Here is a 9,378-nt window from a genome sequence, read left to right as displayed (position 1 = left end):
AGACTTTTGGATACAGGTGCGTAACTCAGCTTTATTACATTGTATTTGATACATAGCTTTGATACCTTCCAGCCACTATCTTTGATGGAAATCATTACCATTACATGTTTAAGTGCTTTCTTTGTGTTGAATGAAGTGTGTTTTGAGAATCCCCTTCAGGAATTCATAAATATAGGGTGTAGAAGTGCACTGTTAAGTGATACAGGTTGGCTGTAGTTTTGTTGCCTGCAAATTGTGGACAAATGATCAACTGTCATCACAAGAACTATCTGATTGTGCCAGGGAATACTATGGCACCCTGTAATTGAAAAAGAAAAGGTGCCATAGCAGTTTTGCTGCTTTTGTTTCTGTGTTTTGTTGAAGCAGAACAAAAGATCTGACTAACAGTGTTTTGTCTTCAGTATATGCAGCTGTGCTGGATTATGCTGGTGAGTAGAGATTCTGGTCTCTTTTGAGCCGTTTATGCATGGGTAATTTTTGCCAGTTTGTGCTGATTTATGTTTTACACCTGTATTTTTTCAGATGAGTTGTATACTTGAAGGAATTTAAATGGGTTTTATAGTCTAGCCTGTATTGCAGATGGTATTACGGCAGCAAACTAGTTAGTGACAGAAAGCAACTCTGAGCTTTTGCAATGATGAGGAAGACATTTGACATCCTGATTGTCTTATCCTTATACCATCGTTTTGGTGAAATTGACAATGGGCTGTTGTTTAATGTTATAGCTGCAATTGTCCTCTGATAAATAAAGTTGATTCAGCATTCATTGAAAAGACAATGCCTGTATTTTAGGGAAAAAGAAAAGAGCAGTTTGTGAACCTCGTGGTGTCATTCCTGGTTTTTTTTTCTTTAAGAGATGTATTTGACAGTAAGCTGTCTTTCAGTTCTGGAAACCTTGGTAAATCAGCTTCAAAACAACTTCATATATGTAAAATACGCAATTACCTTCTAAAGGTGGGGTCTGTTTAGGAGATGTTTTGCTGTTACATTCACAGCTACATAAAACTTCCCTGTCTTTACTGCCTGCTTCTGGCAGCAAAGAATTCTAGTGTTCAGTTAGCTACTCTTATTGATTGATTTAAAACTGACTTTCCTTTTCAAGACTTCTCTTATTGGGAAAGATATTGCATGTTCTTTTTGGGCTCCTTGAATTGGTTGACACTGGACAACAAAGTACTGCTCATGTGGAATATTCCAGGTCCTACAGATACTAATTTTTCTCACTATACAGTAGGCATTGTTAACATCTTAAAGTCAGAAATAAGGAAAATATTGTGTAATTAGGGGGCTGACTGGTTGAATACCTTGCAGAAAAGGAGTCGGGGACCCTGCTGTGATGCCGAGTGATTTTTGCCTTTTTTTTCTTTTATATATTTATTTTTTACACATATATTTGTAGCGCTGTAGGCTATTGTTGTATCCATGGCTAGTTTTCCCACTGCTTTTCCCTACCTTTTACTTATGCAGAAAGACACAGCACATTACAAGGCCCCAGTCCTATCTCGGTTCTTTCTGGGAACCTAGGCCAAAAAACAGCTCTTGAAGACACATTTTTATAAACAAAGTTTAGTTCCCATCTAAGGGGTGGGGAACAGGATTCAGAGAGGGTTGAACCAGGGAATTGCATCACCGCTTGTACTCCTAATTGGTGATTTTTGTTAATTATGCTAATTTGCTAAACTTATAAAACTGTATTCACCATGTGTGGGGGTGGGCCTACTTCTGATGCTTTATTTTTAAGCAAGAGAAAGTGACAAAGATACCTCCTATTGAAAGAGCCCTTTATCTCTTAGTCCTGAAACCATCAGCGTTTGATGCACTGCTGCTGAGGCAGACTAATACCAAATTTTGTACCACAGACAGTGTCATCAGAGATCACAGATTGCTACAGTGTACTACAAAAGGAAGATTGAAAAGCTAGAAGCAAAGTGTAAGCATGCTATCCTGAAAAGAGAAGTAGTACTTGAAAGGCGTCTTAAACATTGTCAAAAATGGAAATGTTGCATTCACAGCTGCTATTAAGTTATGAGATAGGGTTGTTTCAATAAAATTGGATAATAAAAATTGGTTCTACTTCATCTGATTAGTGTTTGTAAAACAAAAATGAAAGACTGTGGGGAAGTTTGTCATGAGCCAGTAACTGTGTGTCAGGCTTACTCGCCATCACTTAAACAGTTCAGATAACTCTGATTGTTAAAATTTAGTGTGAAAACCCCTTCAGCTTGAGTACCGCCAGATTGAAATGTCCGCATGACATAACCTTAGAACTGTTGACATATGGAACTTCATAACCAATTTGAGTTGTGAGATTATTAACTGTAAAATAGCCATACAAAGAAAGAATGTTTCCCTCTAATTCTATTGTATGATGATAATAGTTTCTACACTGAATCTTCTTCCCTTTTTTTTTTTTTAATTTCTCAGTTAAGATGTCTTTTTTCTGTGAAAGGAAATAAAATCCTAGCAAACTTCTGGTAAAATGGCAAGGAAAATGGGGAAAATCTTTTAAGAAAGAGGACAATGTAAAAGAAATGGTCTTAAAAACAGATTAATCTCCCAGTGAGGAAGGGCCAACCATAAAAAATTGTCTCAGCATTAACTTTTTCCCAGAGGCACTAGTAAGGTGTCTTAGTCTAATAGTGTATTTCAAAATAATGGGAAAACCTCAAAATGGTCTTGTTGCTTAGAAGAGATTTTGGGGTTGATAAAGGAGGCATCATACAAATGGTTGTTACCTTAATACTTAATTTTCAAATTTTTTTTTTTTTTGCTTAAAGAGGGCAAACAGCTTTCTAACCTTCAATGAGCACTGCAGAGAAGACATGAGACGTTGATGAGACAGTCAATATACCTTCCTATTAGGCTAGAAGCTGTGTGCACCTCAAGTAGGTAACTGTGCCTTGTCTCCTAGAGCATTGGATATATCCATGTGAATGTAATCAGGCTCTCATACTGGGGCATTTTTAATTTCCAAAGCCACAAAAGTTTTTGCCAGAAGTTTTCTACTGGAATCAGGTAGATGGTGGATTGACTAAAATTCTAAAACTGAGCTATGCTGAAGATCCATCAATAACTCATCTAGTGGCTCAATACACATAGTAGCACTGCAAGTCTTTCTCCAGCACTGTAAGTATTGCAAAGGTGCTTGGTTGGCCGAGTCATCTGCTTTTAATGTCATACTGTGTACACTTTAAATGTAAGTGTTGTAAGTCATTCTAAGGAGAGCAAGGAGTGTGTGGATAAAAATCACCAGCAGCTTTGCGAGAGCATTACTGATTTGGAGACACATATGATGTAATCTGATTTTGCCCCAAATACTTATTAAAATAAGTTTGTTAGGTCCATTTGGTACATGCTGCACACTTCTCAGAACAGGAACAGAACTATCTGGTCTCTGGTTTTATAACAGCCTCCCAGGATGGTACTGGTTTTTTACATTGATGGCAATGTTTTAATTCATTAGAAATGCATTCACAAAAGATTTGGGTGGTAAAATCTAAGTGCTGATGAGTTATTGCAGTTTTCAGACCTTTCTGCTACTCAAGATGGTATTAGTTAAATGTATAGTTTACTTCTTCATTTTGTATTTGGCCAAGTCTGTCATAGTGTGCTGCACAGAGAAAGGCAGAGTATTGCATGCCTTACTTATCAGAATTCTGTTTGTATTGTATCAGAATTCTTTTTGTGTTGTATTATCATTTATAGTTAGCAACAAGCTTTAATAAAAGTTTCTTCCTGTCAGAGGTTTTGTGGCCTCCAAAGTGATGGGACACAAACCACATGCTTGGAGCCAGAACAGGAGGGTGGACAAAAATGTATGAGTTCCTGTTCTGCTGTATTTGTAGATCCCAGCACTGTCTCAGTTTGTCCATCATAGCAGGTGTGTAAGAGATAACCTGTCATTATGTTACTTATGATTCCTAAACAAGAATTTGTGTCTTGGTTTAAGACAACTTGAAGCAGAACACTCTGGACTGAGCTGCCTTTATATGTTCAACCAATCCCTTTCCACCAATAAAGAATGAATACAAGTAGATGTAAGGGAAAAGGTAAGTTTACTAACGGTGGGGACAACAGTCAAGAAATAACAGCAAATAACCACCAGATAAAAAAGTGCTAAACCTCGCAGACTCCACAGAACAGAGCGTCCCAAAATGCCAGGGATCAACCCCCCCCCCCCCCAGGGTGACGCTCCACAGCCGAGTGCGTGGTTCGAAGGACAAAGGGAAAGCTGGTGACAGTCTTCCCCCACCGTCCCCCTGCGCTCTGCTTATCTCCAGCTGGAGCTCCGGCTGGTGTTCTGCGGATCAAGGGCTGGAAACTTGCCGAGGGACTACCCCTTTCTCTCGGCAAGAGCAGTCAAGGTAATCTTCTCTCCTGGAGCGGGGACCGATGAATCTGGACTGGCTTGCTGGAGCGGGGCCGCCCCCGCTCGGTGCGGCAGTGTCAGGCGACACCTGTGAAATCCGCCTCCATGGCAGCTCAAAGCTGCCAGCTGCAGACTCTCCAAGACGAGAGAAAAAAGCCAAACGAGAGCACCAAAAGGAAAAGGTTCTACCTGACCAAAGACCAGGAAGCCAACAAGCCAAAATCCACGTGGCCAGAAGGGATGAGCTGCCTGTGAGAGCCGACTTTAAAAGTGCCTGCGATAGCACTGCCCAGCCCAGCTTCCCGGCTGCAGGGTCTGTGAGAGACAGGAACAATTTAGGGCACAAATAGATAAAGACTACAATAACATTTTGGGTTACCGATGACAGTTTGAGTCATGCCAGAAGTTAGGATGATATGGAAGCTGTATTTTATGTGTTTCTCTCTAGTCACAAAACCTTGAGGGTTGTGTTTCAAGGAAAAGTTGAGATTTACGTGTCAATAACTAGAGCTCTTCAGAGACATGAGATATCACAAGGCGTGATAAAACCACAAGGACTGGCAAATCTGAATATGCAGTCCTGGAGGCAACTCCAGAATAATGCAGATAAGGTAAACATTAAATTTAATCTGTGGTCATTTCAGACTGCTGGTACAATGCATTACTGTCCGGCCACATTTTCACTTTCTAATATAAGGAAATTGATTTATGCAAGGCATTGTTCATGAATAACAAAATCTCACTGTGTTTTCCCATGTGTGTCTGATCTGTGACATTTAGGTCTGCTTTCCACAGAAGTTTGCATCAACAGGGGTTTTTTTACACGGTTCAGTCTCTCCTTCCAAACAGCAAGTGATAGGAAAAGAGGAAAATGATCTCACGTTGCACCAGAGTGGGTTTGGATTGGATGTTAGCAAAAATATCATCACCAAAGAAACTGCCAGGCTTGGAACAGGGATTGGAACAGGTTGCTCAGGGAAGCGGTCGAGTCACTTTCCTGGGTGTACTTAAAAGACAAGTAGACACAGCACTTGGGGACATGGGTTAATGGTAGGCCTAGCAGTGCTGTGTTAGTGGTTGGACCTGATGACCTTAAGGGTCATTTGCAGCTTTAACAATTCGATGAATTCTATGAGGAGTAGCTATTTTAACAAACAATCATATATGAACAATAGCATTCATATGAGAACAAAGCATTACTCAATTCTGATTATTGCTTTGTCAGTGCTCAACAGATGTTTTGGGTCAAATTGTCTCTGTGGCATGTGAGGACGTGGCCATAAAAATGCATGTGTTTAATGGTAATTTTTTTGTCCTTTTATTTAAACTTTATCACTTGTTCTGAATTGTAGTTAGTACTATATGACTTCAGTAAACAATTGGATTTTATAAGCGCCCAGGAATCACTAAGGTGTGTTTGTTTAAGTACATAATGTTTTGAAATATACACATTTCCATGTGCCATGACCCTGTTGGACATACAGCTATTGAATAATTGTATACTTTCGTTGCAGTCATGTGATCATTTATGGTAGACAGCAATTGGATTCTTATTATTAGTGAATCATTCAGCTGGCTGGAGTGCTTTTCTATGCTTCCCTTTTATGGTTCATAGGAGTTTTTTCCTGTGACAAAGGTCTAATTAAAGAACCAATTTGGTTATGATGCTGGGAGCTGATCCGCTGCATTGAACTCACATGAAACATGGAAACATCTGTTTCCACATCTGAGTTTCACTTTGTTGCAGCTTTATGCACAGTGTAGACTGCATGTAGAGCAGGGATAGGGGTGGGCAATAAAGTTTCTATTCTATTCTAATATCTTATATGTCAGTTTTTCTGCAATAACCCTGTGACACACGATATGCATGATTACTTATGCTTTTCTTTAATTGTATCACATTTTCACATGGTTTAGAACATGCAAACAAATTAGCAACTAGTGCACAGTAAAAACTTTTCTTATAGTAAATTCTCTTTAAAAGTGCTGTAATGTGTCAAGTAAGTTGTCCATCTGTCCCAGCACTCTCTCTGCAACATTGCTAGTCAAAAGTGTGATTTAAGAACAGCTTGTAGACTGGGCACTCTCTGTTGTCAGATCTCGTGCTCCATTGACATCTTAAACTAGAGAACTAGAAATGTTAAAGACTACATCCAAACCTGTGTCCTTAAATATCTTTAGTGTATTATTGTGTTTATTGCCTTTTTGAACTTCTTGATACTGTTGTTCCATGGCTACAAATCGAACAATTTCATCACTCTAAAAGAAGTACTTTCTTTTCTCTGTTTTTAAATCCATCTTCTTAAATTTTCACTCCTAAATGAATGTCCTCCCTTTTCTGTTTGCAGGATTTAGTGAACAGTTCTGCCACCATCTTGCCCAACTATTCCCTAATGGATTTGATTATTTTTTCTTGGTAAAGGAAGTACTCCCCCTCCTTAATCATTTAGTTGTCCTATTCTATGTCCTGTTTGAGATGTAGTGCACACTTAGGGTGCACTAAGAAACTGCATTACTGAAAATATGTTCTCATGCTTTCAAATAATCTGATAAAAAGAAACAACATATATATTATCTACAGAAAAACATAGTGTATAAATATATAATTTAGCCATTGTTATATTTTATGGGTCAGTATTTCTGTAGATACTTTTATTGACCTTTGAGACCATTAGTGTAGAAAAGGACATGGTATTTATAGGATGTAGGTGCTGATACTGTTCCTGTGACAGAATATTTAAAAGAACATGTTATTAGAAGAAACCATGTCTCCAAAGCACTTAGCCTGTTTTTAGCATAGTTAAAGCAGTGAAACTAGGTACCAGCAAACACTTTGAGAACTAATGTAAATGGTCATCTTTAGTAAAGTTAGTAACGTTTTCTGATATGTACTATAATACATAGTTTGATGTGATAGTTTTGACAAAAAAATGTGCATCTACCTTGGTAATTCCTGTAGTGATCTTTTCTTTTAACTCGAGGGATTTTTCTAGGAGGAAAAAAAACATTAAGTGTCATAGGTATCTACATCACTTATTTTGGATTACGCTTCACTGTGACTGATAATTTCTTAGGCCGTTGTGTTAATAGGTTAATAATTAACTAGGTAAATATTTATTTTGAAAAGTGTAGTAACAAAGAAGAAACTAAATTAAGCAAGCTTATTCCTGCTTTCATAAGGGAAGGTTTGTTGCCAAGTAGCCGGAAGGCCAGAGGAAGCAGAACACTACAAAAGCTTGTCTCTGCTCCTAAGGATTTCTCTTCCATTTTGTTGTGGGAAAAGAAAATAACAGGGAAGAGAGGATGTGGAAAATAGGAAGTTCCACTGGAGAAAAAGAAAAAAGGTTAAGGTAAATGATCAGCCTGCTGAAGGCCCAAAGATGGATCTGCAGATCAGATGAAAGGAGTTTGTATTTAGGTAGTGGAGGGCAAAACCAGCAGAATGAGACAGAAAAAGAGGAGATGCTGGGAGAAGCAAGAGATTTTGACAGCAAAATGAGGAAAAGGAAAAATGAAAAGAAAAATATAATAGGTGCTTCAAGCTTTTGTCCTTACAAAATAAAACTTTTTTTGAAAGAAAAATAATCCAAATAGGAGTGGAGAAATTAGTAAATGGAGAAGTGCCAAATGTAATGAAAAAATAGAGAGGAAGAAGGAAAATGGAAAAATGAAAGGAAATGGAAAGGGAGGGGAACACCCTACATTACTTCTTGTTTTCCAATTCCTTTGTTTTATCATATGTCCTTGGGAAATCAGTTTATTGTGATAAAAGAATTTATGTCTAACAATGGCATATCTTCTGCTTTTATTCACTGATACTGTACTAGGACTAGACCAGTGATCTCCAAATGTTTTTGATCATGCACCTTTATCAGTAAGACCTTTTTTAGCTTGCACCCATAATAGAGGCATATATATTTGTTTATAAACTGTATATATGTACTATTCTATTAATGTATTATGTACATTATAGAACATAATTTAAAAATAGAAATTAAATCAATGTGGGATAAAGAGGAAACAAACACTATTTTGAAAATATTTTATTTTATTTTATTTTATTTTATTTTATTTTATTTTATTTTATTTTGCTAAAATCTGTATTCCTTCACTCCAGTGGATTGTCTGGCACACACCCTGGGGATACTTTTCCCTGCCACATGCATACTTTGGAGAGCACTGGACTACACCCTAATGCAAAGCCTAAAGCTTTGTGATGAGCTCTGTCCACAGCTATTGTTTACATTTCTGATGGCCTTGGTGAGGAGGATAAGGAGGTGGCCTCCTTATCACAAGATGCAGAGCTGCCTCAGCTCTTCTTAAGTGTTTTACAGTACTGCAGAAAAACAGATTCTGAAACAGCTGGTTAGGACAGTCAAAATCATTGATAAAAATGATCATTCAGCCTGACCACATCTGAATTTTCTAGGTTCTGTTTTCTTGTATTTACCAGCTACAGGGGAAAAAAATGTCAGTTTTCAAAAAAAATCCAAAAAACCCCCACAACTTACTGAAAGCAGTGGCCATGACTTTAGAAGTTTCTAACCCATTTACAGCCAAAGTAGACCTACAGCCATTTGATAAAGACATTGAGAATTTTATTTAGTCTTTTATATTGTCCTAAGTTTCTTTTCAAATTAGAATCAGCAAACTGAGGATCAGAAAATGCGCACATTCTTTGAATTAGACCTGCAATCGTGCTTTCAGTTGTACAGATAAGATTAAACCCACTGTTTCAGGCATAACTTTATTTACATATGCTGACTCTTGGTTTTCAAATGTGTTTAATGTAACACATTTGAAAGTAGTGTGACATTCAAATCTTTGTTAATAAATTATGCTGGGCTTTCTTGAGAAAGGTAAACCCACAAACACCTGCCTTTGTTTTGCCATTTTCCTGTGTGCTTTCCTGTGGAAATTCATATAGCAAAGGTTTTGGGAAAGTAAGAGCTGTAAGAATATAAGCATGAACTTGTATTTAAAGAATAATTCTTTATAGCTGTTTAACA

Source organism: Coloeus monedula (assembly GCF_965178545.1).
Source record: "Coloeus monedula genome assembly, chromosome: Z".
Taxonomy (NCBI): domain Eukaryota; kingdom Metazoa; phylum Chordata; class Aves; order Passeriformes; family Corvidae; genus Coloeus; species Coloeus monedula.
This window is presented reverse-complemented; position numbering follows the sequence as displayed.